Genomic DNA, 13,668 nt, shown 5'->3' with positions numbered 1-13,668 from the left:
ACTCAAAAGACAACACCTGTGTCAGTCTGCCTGAGGTCACCAGATTTCCCAGCGCTCGACAGGCAGGCTTGACCCCCGCACCTCTTTGGGACTTTCGTCTCACCATGTTTCAAGTCTTTCTGGCCACTTTTGCTGATCTTCCTGGAGTCGAACAGATTCTCCTGTGATCGTCAAGGATATAGATTTTACTTCATTGCCAGTATATGGGAACATAGAACAGACAGAATGAGTTAACCCAGAGGGAACACTCAGAAAGTGACTTTACACTTCCTACCTGCAACACCCACCCACCATTGCCTGCTCCAGCCCCTTCTAGAGGGTCAGTTCTTCCGAGACCCTTGCATGAAATCTAGGGTTGAGCCCGTAACTTTGCCAGGCACCCTCAGATAAGAAAAAGTCCTGGGGTCATCTCATCCAAAAGTTATCTCGTTTTCGACCTTAAAGGGCCTGGCATGTGCATTATTCAGACTCCATCTGAAGCTGAAGCTTTTCCCTCTCCAGCTTCTGGTGGAAAGTGGGCAGTTAGCAAAGGGCTATGCTTGGCCTCTTCACTGTCCTTCGCAATTCCAGCTCCTCCAGCCTGAAGCAGGGGGAGGGAGGCTCTTTTTTCACTGGCCATGTGATGCACCTTATGCTGGTTTCCTTGCCTGGTGCTGACTTTGTCTTGGACATCCTTGAGGCATCTTTGGAAGGAAACCCCTCTGTTCTTTCCACTCCCTCACTCCCATTATGGAGATCTACCACCAGCCACAACCCTGCCGGCTCCTTTAGCTTGGACTCGCAGCCTCCAGAACTGTGAGAAAATGGATTTCTGTTGTTCAAGCCACTCAGACTGTGGTATGTTGTTAAGGCCGCCCTGGGAGACTAATAAATGGCCTTTCCTCATGTGTGGGCACCTGGCAAGACCTCCAGCCTCTCCTGCTGAGGCCTCCTCGTCCCTCTAGGACAGGTCTTGGGCAGGACTGTGGTCGGGCTCTCAGACAAGCCCAGACCAGACCTCTTGTGCAGATGGATCCGTGTCATCCCCTTTGACCCCAGTGTGACAGAGGCCACCTCCACATGTGGCACCTTCCCTGCTGCTGTGGGCAGCTTTGACCCGCACACCTGTGAGTGTGAGAAGTCAGGTCCTCCCCAGACTGCAGGCACGTGGATTCAGCCTTCTACGAGGCCCTCTCATTGAACCTGAGGTGATGGAGAGGTGCCTGGAATCAGGGTGGGACTCACAGCACACTGGCGACTCTTTCCCGAATTCCCAGGCCTTCCCATGGCCTCTCCGCCTTCTATTATGGGCCTGCAGTGGGTCTGACCGCGGGTCTCTGACGTCTGCATTGGAAGCCCTGCATAGTGGGTCTCACCTCACTTTGGGATGTGGGAGTAGTTGGCATCTATTGTCTTGGGGACTTCTCAAAAAAGAGAGAAAATGAGTCCTATCTTAACATCCTGTTAGACGCCAATGAAGACCTGGGTGGTTTGGATCAGGGTCTAATGAGACCTTGGGGGTTGCTTCAGGCAACCCTGAGGCAGAGAGCAGAGAGCCAGGGGCACTCACGCGGGCTGGCAGCCCTTCAGCTCCCCTGATCACCTTCCTTGGGGAGGCCTCAGCCACCGCCGGCATGGGGGAGTGCCTTTCCCTTGGTCTCCGCAGGCTGAGGGGCCTGGGGTGGAGATCGGCCATGTTTCTTTTTAACTTCCCAGGTGTGGCATTACTTTCCAGCTCCTGAGCCCAGGTCGCTGCCTTTCACACCTCTGCCCTCCCAGGGGGAACCTACTGCCTGCTTCTCGACCTTCAGGGTAGAGAGGTGGCAGCGCCTCTGTGTGACCCAAGTGATTACCCTCCCAGGATCCTCCCAGTGCTCTTGACCTCCAAGCTCATGGCATCCTAGAGCAGGCCTCTATCTTTTCAGTTTTGCACAGCCTCAGATCCGTGGTTTTCTCTTCATGGTGATCCTTCCATCCTTCACAGATGCCTCAAAGTTCCTGGACCTTTTAAGGCACCGCTTCTAGTTTTTTAGTGCAGTTTGTGGATGATGATGGTGGTGACGGTGATGGTGATGATGATTATATCTCTTTGGCCACCTTGATCCTCTCTTCTTTAGTAAGATCAAGTTCTAATGCTTCCCAGGGACAGGAGCATTTCCATACTGGGATTGGGCTTGATGCAGCTCAGGCTTCCTTACTGGTGGTTCTGTATGTTGGTGGTCTGCATTCCTTCCTCTTCTATCTAACTTGTTCTTCTGAGATTGCCTTGAACTTCTGGACTCCACGTTGCTGGGATCTCACTGAGGCTGCAGCCCCACTGGCAGCCACGTCCTTGGCGAGCCAGCTCTAGTTATCCTGGCCTTTCTGGTTCCGTTGCTGCTCTGCCCTTTGAAGAACCCCTTTGCTGTTCAGTCCTGCTGCTGTTTCTCCATGCCTCTGGTCAGTACATCCAGTGGGACCCCTGGCAGGTCTCTCCTCCCTACTGGCTATTTTTGGCTTTTGTTGCTTCTGCCACACTCATAAGCTAGTATAAGGTGGCTTCTTGGAACCCACCCCTAATTTCACCTTAAAAATGCTCCCTGGAGGTAGAAATGTCTTCTCCATCACCGACCATGTTGAAACCATTTCTACTCTGGCCTTCAGAGAGCCACACTCAGAAGCCAGGCAGTTTTAATCCACTGCTGGTCAACACAGCACTTCCCAGCCTGGGTGAAAATCAGGGACATAGCCCAGGAAAAATAACAGGTATCAGTGCTGAGACGGAAGAGTTGGACCAGCACCAAGGGGACTTGACCGTGAGTTGCCCAGACACTGAGATGTGGCTCCTGACTCAGGGTAGCTCAGAGTCTAGAGCCTGGGATGGGTGGCCTGCAGGTGGAGGTCACATGGCCACAGCCATGGGAAGGAAGAGGGTGAGGGGTAGAGGCAAGTAAAGTGGTTCCATCCTTTCCACCAGGATGATTCTTACAGAGCCTGCTGACCTGGAGGGCAGTTCCACATTCAGCCACTGTACCCCTATGGAGCCATCATTTAGCCCAGGACATTTCTAATGTGGGACTTGGAGACATCTCAGTGGTAGCTGATGTCATCTCAAAGCAGGTAAGTAAGCAAGGTAAGTAAGGCAAGACCACAGAAAGGGTCCAGGGTGCTGAACGCACAGGTGGACACGTGAGCCTGGACAGGGGACCTTCCCCTTGGGGAGGTGGAGGCAGGCAACGCCAGGTAGTGTGATTCACGGAGCATTCGGAAGACTGCTCCACCTCCCTAGGTGACTGACAACTCCTGGATGTCCATCTCCAGGCTCTTCTTTGTAAAATGCCCATATCCCCGTGAGGCATCTCACAGGAAGTCCCTGACACATCCATGACACCTCATCTCACTGTTTCCCCCTAATTAGCAGGAGGAGACTATGGAGAGGTAGGGGTGCCAGGGAGGTCCAGAGAGACCCAGTGGAGAGAAGGGGAGATGCCCAGCAGAGGAGGAAGGCCCGCAGTCCAATCCGATCACTGCACCAGCACTTGCCGCCTAACAGCTCATTTACCTGAGGTCGTTTGCCTTCACAGGGGGACCGTGATCCCAGGGAAAACTGATTCTATGTGAACACTCGTGATCTGTCCTCCCCATGCAGGAAGTGCTGGGATCTAAGAGGAAACTCCCCAGTGGGTGAGCGTCACTGCCTTCCTAGGAGAGTTCAACATGTTCATCTTGGGCTTGAGGTTGTAATTATGATTTAGTGGAACACGGCTTCAGAATGTCTTTTCCTTCATTTCACGTAAATTAAGTTGCTGGTGCATGTGGGAATATGTGTGTCTCTATTCCCGAGGGGAGTTAGAGAATTCATTACTTATTGTCTAGGAAGTGCTCTGTAGATTAAAAAGCTGTCTGGGAATGCGAGGTATTATTAGGTGCCTTCGATTTGTAAATCATCTTGAATGGGTTGTTTTGTTTTATTCTGTTTTGCTTTTGTATGAAAATGATAGCTTCAAACCCTAAGTTCAGCGATGGCCAAAACACATGCCAAAGAACACGTGCAGGACGGAATACAGGTTTTTCAATGGTTTTGATTTATTCACTCCAAGGGTGTGGGAGGCTTTAAGAATTCCAGCCAAATAATCTGATGTCCAGGGGATGGTTCCAGGGGTCGTACTGCCTGTGACCTTGAAAAAGTACACTAACTTCTCTGAGCCATGGTCTCCACATCTGAGAGGTCGACCAGTTGGACGAAATGATAGCTTTTCTCTCTTCCTTCATTGGCATTTTGTATAATACATCTATGCACACGTGTCTGCTGTTGACTGAGCCCTCCCAACATGTGGGACACAGTGCTAAGGGCTCCATACCTTGTCTGAAACCAGAACTGTCAACTTCTCCATGGTTACACAGCTAAGGAGCAGTGCTGTCGGCCACTCTCCTCCCCAATAGGAGGTGCTAGAGGATTTCATCAGTTCTATTCCCATTTCCTTCTCTTTGTGGTCCCAGCCTCCTTCCCTCCTACTTAGGGTAATAGGAGAGACCTGCTGACTGTCATACACACCTGATTCCTAGCGGGAGGGGAAGGGAGGGAGGGAGAGGGGGAGGGGAAGGCAAGGAAGGAGGGAAAGGAAATGGAGGGAGGGGAGGGTGGGAGGAAGGGAAGAAGAGAGAACCAGAGTTGAATAATCTATATATCTGTCTAATTTCTTTTAATTCATATGAATTCATTAAGGTTAGGGGGAGTGGGCCCCAGGCTGTACTCAGATGAGTGTCTGTCAGAGGTCAAAAAACCTTTCCCACTTTCAAGGAAGCCCCTCCCATAGCTTATACTAGCCTTATAGTCTGACAGGGAGCAGGGTCTGAATCTTTGCCCATTCATCCTTTCTCACTGAATTGACACTTTATATCTATCTTTCTATGAGAGACCCATTCTGAAAATTGTACATATTTGGTCTGAAAATCTCCAGATATTTGCTGTGGATTGAAAATTCTGCATCTGAGGTCAACAACTGGGAAGTAGAAGAGGTGATATCTGTAACCCAGAATGTGTATAAGTTATGATGCAGGGAGGACTCTGAACAGGAAGAGGAGTCACAGGAACACAAGCTCACAGATGTGGGCTTTTGCATGAGGAATGGTGATCCAGGACCCTCCCAGACTTTGGGAAGTCCCGTGGACCGTCCTGACCTCCAAACCAATGTGAAGGGCTGTGGTGAGCTGTGCAGGTGGCCTGCAAAGTGTGTGCAGAGAGTCTGGCTTTCATTGTTGAGTGAATGAATGAATGAATTTGGAGATAATTCCTATCCTCCACATTCTTAATATCTAGAAAAATAGTATTTCTTTCTTACTGTGATGAGCTGTTCTTGGTTTGTTAATTCATGAACCCAGCACAAAAAAATAAGACTTTCCAACGGTTATATTCGCTCCAAACATTAAAAGAGGGGAAGCAAAACAAGATACAAATGATTGAGCATTGGTATACTATGATCAAAGGGAACCCTGATCAGTGTACATTAGGTCAAAAGCTGTCTTCTCGTTTGGACCTTGCAAAGTAAAGAGTCAGCTCTGGGGAGCTGTCTTGTGAATTATAGGATGTTTGACCTCTACCCACTAGATGATGCCAGTAGCACCCCTTTCCAAGTGGTGACAATGAAAACTGTCTCCAGACGTTACCAGGTGTCTCCTGAGGGGCACAGTCTCCCCACACTGAGAACTACTGCTTTGGAAGAAAATCCAACGTCTTTGATATATAAAGACCCTTAGTGATCTGGTCTTTTCCTGTCTTAGCCTACTCCCTTGTCCCCATAGAGGGCTCCAGTCATGCTGAGCCTACTTGAGGTCTTTGGACTAAGCCCCAATAGTGCTTCCATGCCTTTGTACACCTTCTTCCCACTTCCTAGACCACTTTTCTCCAAATTCACTCAGCCAGTCCCTTATTACCTTTCAAAACTCAGACAGGCATCATCCAGACCACCCACCACCACCCCCAAATACAACCTTCCTTTACTTTTCTTCCTCCTGCCTTGGACCCTGGAAGCACCTTGTTCAGAGCTCCACCCCCGCCTTCCTGCACTCCCTAGTAGAAACCTCTGTGCAGACTTTTATGGCCTCAGAGTGTGAGCTAGTCTGCGAGATCAGGATGGGACTCTGTCTTTTCTCTCTTTGTCTGCAGTACCTGGCACAATTCCTAGCACAGAGTAGATGCTAGCTGAGTAAATGAGCATGAGAGGAGGGAGGGCTGGAGGGGGAGATGAAGGGAAGCAGGGAAGGGGGGAGAAGGAAGGAGAGAAAGGAGAAAAGCTGTTAGAGATTTTTCTAATGTTATAGGAGTAGTAAATGTTGCTCTCTGTGTTCAGTTTTTATTTCTAGAAGCCCGCTAACTCAGCCATAAAAGTAAATGCTTGTCCCTCATTAAAACCATATATATATCAATAAAGCGATATAGCCCAAGCAGTTGCTGGGCTATTATTTCTTTTTAATCTCAGGCAAAGTACTTTACCCTTTCTTTGATCATTACTACTTATTCCAGATCATCCTTGTTCAAACACTGGCCTTTCTCGGGGGTCCCTCTTTGCTGGCTGTGTTGAGTTCGCTCTGTCCGTAGATTCACCCTTTACTCTCAGACCATTCACGTTTACTCATTCCATTCTAAGCTGCTCTAGCACTCTGCTGGCTCCTTCAATGAAGGGATTGACGTCCCTGTGAAGGCTGCAAACAGAGTTCCCCTTCCTCTACCCTGCCCACGAGATCCTGAAGGAGCAAGTACCCAGGAAGCTCCTAGAAGTGGCTGAGCTGATGCATTTCTGAGCAGAAAACAGACACTTAATCCCCTAGCTTCCTTGAAGTTGGGGGTCGTTTTCCTATTGGAAGTGTACTACAAAATAATATGAAAATATATTCAGGCCCTATATTTTAGATGGAAGAGGCACCATGAATAAGCCAATTTTTAAAAAATTAAGCAAAGGGTATATAGAAAATCAGCTGAGGGCCTCAGATGAATGAAATATTTCCTCTTCTGCTGGAATAATACTTATTGAGATATTTGCCAGTTGTTTTCCCACTTTCTAAATTATCACCTCCTGTGCCTTAGAATTCAAGCATTTGAAATAGCCTCATTCACCAGAGGGCAGACAGCAGAAGCAAAAAGAACTGCAATCCTGCAACCTGTGGAACGAAAACCACATTCACAGAAAGCTAGACAAAATGAAAAGGCAGAGGACTACATACCAGATGAAGGAACAAGATAAAACCCCAGAAAAACAACTACATGAAGTGGAGATAGGCAACCTTCCAGAAAAAGAATTCAGAATAATGATAGTGAAGATGATCCAGGACCTCAGAAAAAGAATGGAGGCAAAGATCAAGAAGATGCAAGAAATGTTTAACAAAGACCTAGAAGAATTAAAGAACAAACACCTAGAAGAATTAAAGAACAAACAAACAGAGATGAGCAATACAATAACTGAAATGAAAACTACACTAGAAGGAATCAATAGCAGAATAACTGAGGCAGAAGAACGAATAAGTGACCTGGAAGACACAATGGTGGAATTCACTGCCACGGAACAGAATAAAGAAAAAAGAATGAAAATAAATGAAGACAGCCTAAGAGACCTCTGGGACAACATTAAATGCAACAACATTAGCATTATAGGGGTCCCAGAAGGGGAAGAGAGACAGAAAGGACCCGAGAAAATATTTGAAGAGATCATAGTCGAAAACTTCCCTTCCCTAACATGGGAAAGGAAGTAGCCACCCAAGTCCAGGAAGCACAGAGAGTCCCAGGCAGGATAAACCCAAGGAGAAATGCACCGAGACACATAGTAATCAAATTGACAAAAATTAAAGATGAAGAAAAATTATTAAAACCAGCAAGGGAAAAACGACAAATAACATACAGAAGAAGTCCCATAAAGTTACAGCTCATTTCTCAGCAGAAACTCTACAAGCCAGAAGGGAGTGCCATGATATATTTAAAGTGATGAAAGGGAAGAACCTACAACCAAGATGACTCTACCCGCTAAGGATCTCATTCAGATTCGACAGAGAAATCAAAAGCTTTACAGACAAGCAAAAGCTAAGAGAATTCAGCACCACCAAACCAGCTCTACAACAAATGCTAAAGGAACTTCTCTAAGTGGAAAACACAAGAGAAGAGAAGAAAAGGATGTACAAAAACAATTAAGAAAATGGTAATAGGAACATACATATCGCTAATCACCTTAAATGTGAACAAATTAACGGCTCCAAGCAAAAGACACAGGCTCGCTAAATGGATACAAAAACAAGACCCATATACATGCTGTCTACAAGAGACCCACTTCAGACCTAGGGACACATACAGACTGGAAGTGAGGGGATGGAAAAGATATTCCATGCAAATGGAAATCAAAAGAAAGCTCTAGTAGCAATACTCACATCAGATAAAATAGACTTTAAAATAAAGAATGTTCCAAGAGACAAGGAAGGACACTACATAATGATCAAGGGATCAATCCAAGAAGAAGATATAACAATGATAACTATATATGCACCAAACATAGGAACACCTCAATACATAAGGCAAATGCTAACAGGTATCAAAGAGGAAATCGACAGTAACACAATAATAGTAGGGAACTTTAACCCCTCAGTTACACCAATGGACAGATCATCCAAACATAAAATTAATAAGGAAACACAGGCTTTAAATGTCACAATAGACCAGATAGATTTAATTGATATTTATAGGACACTCCATCAGAAAACAGCATATTACACTTTCTTCTCAGGTGCACATGGAACATTCTCCAGGATAGATCACATCTTGAGTCACAAATGAAGACTCAGTAAATTTAAGAAAATTGAAATCTATCAAGCATCTTTTCTGACCACAAAGCTATGATTAGAAATAAATTACAGGGGAAAAAACGTAAAAAACACAAACACATGGAGGCTAAACAATACATTACTAAATAACCACGAGATCACTGAAGAAATCAAAGAGGAAATCAAAAAATACCTAGAGACAAATAACAAAAACACGACAATCCAAAACATATGGGATGCAGCAAAAGCAGTTCTAAGAGGGAAGTTTATAGCAATATAATCCTACCTCAAGAAACAAGAAAAATCTCAAATAAGCAATATAACCTTACACCTAAAGGAAGTAGAGAAAAACAAAACCCAAAGCTAGTAGAAGGAAAGAAATCATAAAGATCAGAGCAGAAATAAATGAAATAGAAACAAAGAAAACAACAGCAAAGATCAATAAAACCAAAAGCTGGTTCTTTGAGAAGATAAAATTGATAAACCTTTAGCCAGACTCATCCAAAAACAGAGGGATAACATTCAAATCAATAAAATTAGAAATGAAAAAGGAGAAGTTACATCAGACACCACAGAAATACAAAGCATCATAAGAGACTACTACAAGCAACTCTATGCCAATAAAATGGACAACCTGGAAAAAGTGGACAAATTTTTAGAAAAGTATTACATTCCAAGACTGATCCAGGAAGAAACAGAAAATATGAACAGACCAATCACAAGTAATGAAATTGAAACTGTGATTAAAAATCTTCCAACAAACAAAAAGTCCAGGACCAGATGGCTTCACAGGTGAATTCTATCAAACATTTAGAGAAGAGCTAACACCCATCCTTCTCAAACTCTTCCAAAAAATTGTGCAGAGAAAGGAATACTCCCAAATTCATTCTATGAGACCACCATCACCCTGATACCAAAACCAGACAAAGATATTACAAGAAAAGAAAATTACAGACCAATATCATTGATGAATATAGATGCAAAAATCCTCAACAAAATACTAGCAAACAGAATCCAACAACACATTAAAAGGATCACACACCATGATTGAGTGGGATTTATCCCAGGGATGTAAGGATTCTTCAATATATGCAAATCAATGTGATACACCATATTAACAGACTGAAGAATAAAAACCATATGATCATCTCAATAGATGCAGAAAAAGCTTTTGACAAAATTCAACACCCATTTATGATAAAAACTCTCCAGAAAGTGGGCATAGAGGGAACCTGCCTCAACATAATAAAGGCCACATACAACAAACCCACAGCAAACATCATTCTCAGTGGTGAAAACTTGAAAGCATTTCCTGCAAGATCAGGAACAGACAAGGATGTCTACTCTCGCCACTGTTATTCAACATAGTTTTGGAAGTCCTAGCCACAGCAATCAGAGAAGAAAAAAAAAAGGAATCCAAATTGGAAAAGAAGAAGTAAAACTGTCACTGTTTTGCACATGACATGATACTATACATAGATAATCCTAAAGATGCCACAGAAAACTACTAGAGCTAATCAATGAATCTGGTAAAGTAGCAGGATACAAAATTAATGCACGGAAATCTCTTGCATTCCTATACACTAACAATGAAAGATCAGAAAGAGAAATTAAGGAAACAACCCCATTCACCATTGCAACAAAAAAATAAAATAAAATACCTAGGAATAAACCTACCTAAGGAGGTAAAAGACCTGTGCTCAGAAAACTATAAGACACTGATGAAAGAAATCAAAGATGACACAAACAGATGGAGAGGTATACCATGTTCTTGGATTGGAAGAATCAATATTGTGAAAATGACTATACTGCCCAAAGCAATCTGCAGATTCAGTGCAATCCCTATCAAATTACCAATGGCATGTTTTACAGAACTAGAACAAAAAATCTTAAAATTTGTATGGAGACACAAAAGACCCCGAATAGCCAAAGCAGAGGAGCCAAAGTCTTAAGGGGAAAAAAAAAAGAGATGGAGGAATCAGACTCCTTGACTTCAGACTACACTACAAAGCTACAGTAAGCAAGACAATATAGTGCTGGCACAAAAACAGAAACATAGATCAATGGAACAGGACAGAAAGCCCAAAGATAAACCCACGCACCTATGGTCAAGTAATCTATGACAAAGGAGGCAAGGATATACAATGAAGAAAAGACAGTCTCTTCAATAAGTGGTGCTGGGAAAACCGGACATGTAAAAGCTACATGTAAAAGAATGAAATCAGAACACTCCCTAACACCATACACAAAAATAAACTCAAAATGTATTAAAGACCTAAATGTAAGACCAGACACTATAAAAGTCTTAGAGGAAAATATAGGAAGAACACTCTTTGACATAAATCACAGCCAGATCTTTTTTGACCCACCTCCTAGAGTAATGGAAATAAAAACAAAAGTAAAAAAATGGGACCTAATGAAACTTCAAAGCTTCTGCACAGCAAAGGATACTATAAATGACGAAAAGACAACCCTCAGAATGGGAGAAAATATTTGCAAACAAATCAGTAGACAAAGGATTAATCTCCAAAATATATAAACAGCTCATGCAGCTCAATATTAAAAAAACAAACACTCCAATCCAAAAATGGGCAGAAGACCTGAATAGACGACATTTCTCCAAAGAAGATACACAGATGGCCAAGAGGCACATGAAAAGCTGCTCAACGTCACTAATTATTGGAGAAGTGCAAATCAAAACTGCAGTGAGGTATCACCTCACACCGGCTAGAATGGGCATTATCAGAAAATCTACAAACAAATGCTGGAGAGGGTGTGGAGAAAAGGGAGCTCTCTTGCACTGTTGGTGGGAATGCAAATTGATACAGCCACTATGGAGAACAGTACGGAGGTTCCTTAAAAAAACTAAAAATAGAATTACCATGTGACCCAGCAATCCCGCCACTGGGCATAAATCCAGAGAAAGCCATAATTGTAAGAGACACATGCACCCCAGTGTTCATTGCAGCACTATTTACAATAGCCAGGTCATGGAAGCAACCTAAATGCCCATCAACAGATGAATGGATGAAGATGTGGTACATATATACAATGGAATATTAGCCATAAAAAGGGATGAAATTGGGTCATTTGTAGAGACGTGGATGAATCTAGAGACTGTCATACAGAGTGAAGTAAGTCAGAAGGAGGAAAAGAAATATCGTATATTAACACATATATGTGGAATCTAGAAAAATGGTACGGATGTACGGGTTTGCAAGGCAGAAATAGAGACACAGATGTAGAGAACAAACATATGGACACCAACTGGGGAAAGTGGGGTTGGGGAGGGGAGGTGGGGGGTGGTGGTGAGATGAATTGGGAGATTGGGGTTCACATGTATACACTGATGTGTATAAAATAGATAACTAATAAGAACCTGTTGTAAAAAAAATTTACAAAAAGAATTCAAGCATTCAAGGCTATTCTGTGCTCATTGTCTTATTGAAAGAATTTGTCAAGCAAAAAGAGGTGAGGGGGAAAGGGGTGGAACTGAATACTTGAAATGAGGCTAGTCTGGATTGAGATGTGTGTAAGTAAAACATACCCTCAAGATTTTGAAGATTTAACATTAAAAAGAAACAAACCTATCCCATTAACAATGTTTCATTGATTATATGTTGAAATGATAATATTTTTGATACATTGGGTTAAAATATTATTAAAACTCGTGACCTGCTTCTTTTTACTTTTTAAATGTGGCTTCTAGAAAAATTTAAATTATATATGTGAGAGTTTTTATCATGAATGGATGTTGAATTTTGTCAAATGATTTTTCTGCATCTATTGAGATGATCATGCAGTTTTTGACTTTTCTTTTGTTAATGGGGTGTATTACACTGATTGATTTGCATGTGTTGAACCATCCTTGTGAACTTGGGATGAATCCCACGTGGTCATGGTGTATGATCTTTTAATGTGCTGTTGGATTCAGTTTGCTAATATTTCATTGAGAATTTTTGCATCTATATTCGTCAAAGGTGTTGGCCTGTAATTTTCTTTTTTGGTGGTGTCTTTGGTTTTGGTATCAGGGTGATGGTGGCTTCATAGAATGTCTTTGGGAGTGTTCCCTCCTCTTCAGTCTTTTGGAAGAGTTTGAGAAGGATCAGTATAAGTTATTTTTTGTATATTAGATAGAAATCGCCTGTGAAGCCATCTGGTCCTGGACTTTTGTTTGTAGGGAGTTTTTTTATTAAAGGTTCTATTTCATTTCTAGTGATTGGTCTGTTCAAATTATCTATTTCTTCTTGATTCAGTTTTGATGGGCTGTATATTTCTAGAAAGTTGTCTGTTTCTTCTAGGTTGTCAAATTTGTTGGCATATAATTGTTCATTGTGTTACCTTATAGTTTTTTGTATTTCTGCGGTATCTGTTGAGATTTCTCCTTTTTCATTTCTTATTTTGTTTATTTGGGTTCTCTCTGTTTTCTTCTTGGTGAGCCTGGCCAGAGGTTTGTCAATTTTGTTTACCCTTTCAAAGAACCAGCTCTTGGTTTTATTGATTTTTTCTACTGTTTTTTTAACCTCTTTTATTTATTTCCTCCTTGATCCTTATTATTTCCTTCCTTCTGCTGACTTTAGGTGTTGTTTGTTCTTCTTAAAATTCTTTTAGGTGGTATGTTAGGTGGTTTACTTGAGATTTTTCTTGTTTTTTGAGGATGGCCTGTATCGCTATGAACTTCCCTCTAAGAACTGCTTTAGATGCATCCCATAGATTTTTGTATTGTTGTGGTTTCATTGACGTTTGTCTCAAGGTATTTTTAAATTTCCTTTTTAATTTCCTTGTTGACCCATTGGCTTTTTAGCAGAATGTTGTTTAGTCTCAAGGTAATCGTTTTTTCCTCATTTCTTTTCCTGTGGTTGATTTCTAGTTTCATGCCATTGTGGTCATAGAAGATGCCTGAAATAA

Source organism: Phocoena sinus, chromosome 13 (genome assembly GCF_008692025.1).
Source record: "Phocoena sinus isolate mPhoSin1 chromosome 13, mPhoSin1.pri, whole genome shotgun sequence".
NCBI lineage: Eukaryota > Metazoa > Chordata > Mammalia > Artiodactyla > Phocoenidae > Phocoena > Phocoena sinus.
The sequence above is the reverse complement of the archived record's forward strand: the minus strand, read 5'-3'. Positions refer to the sequence as shown.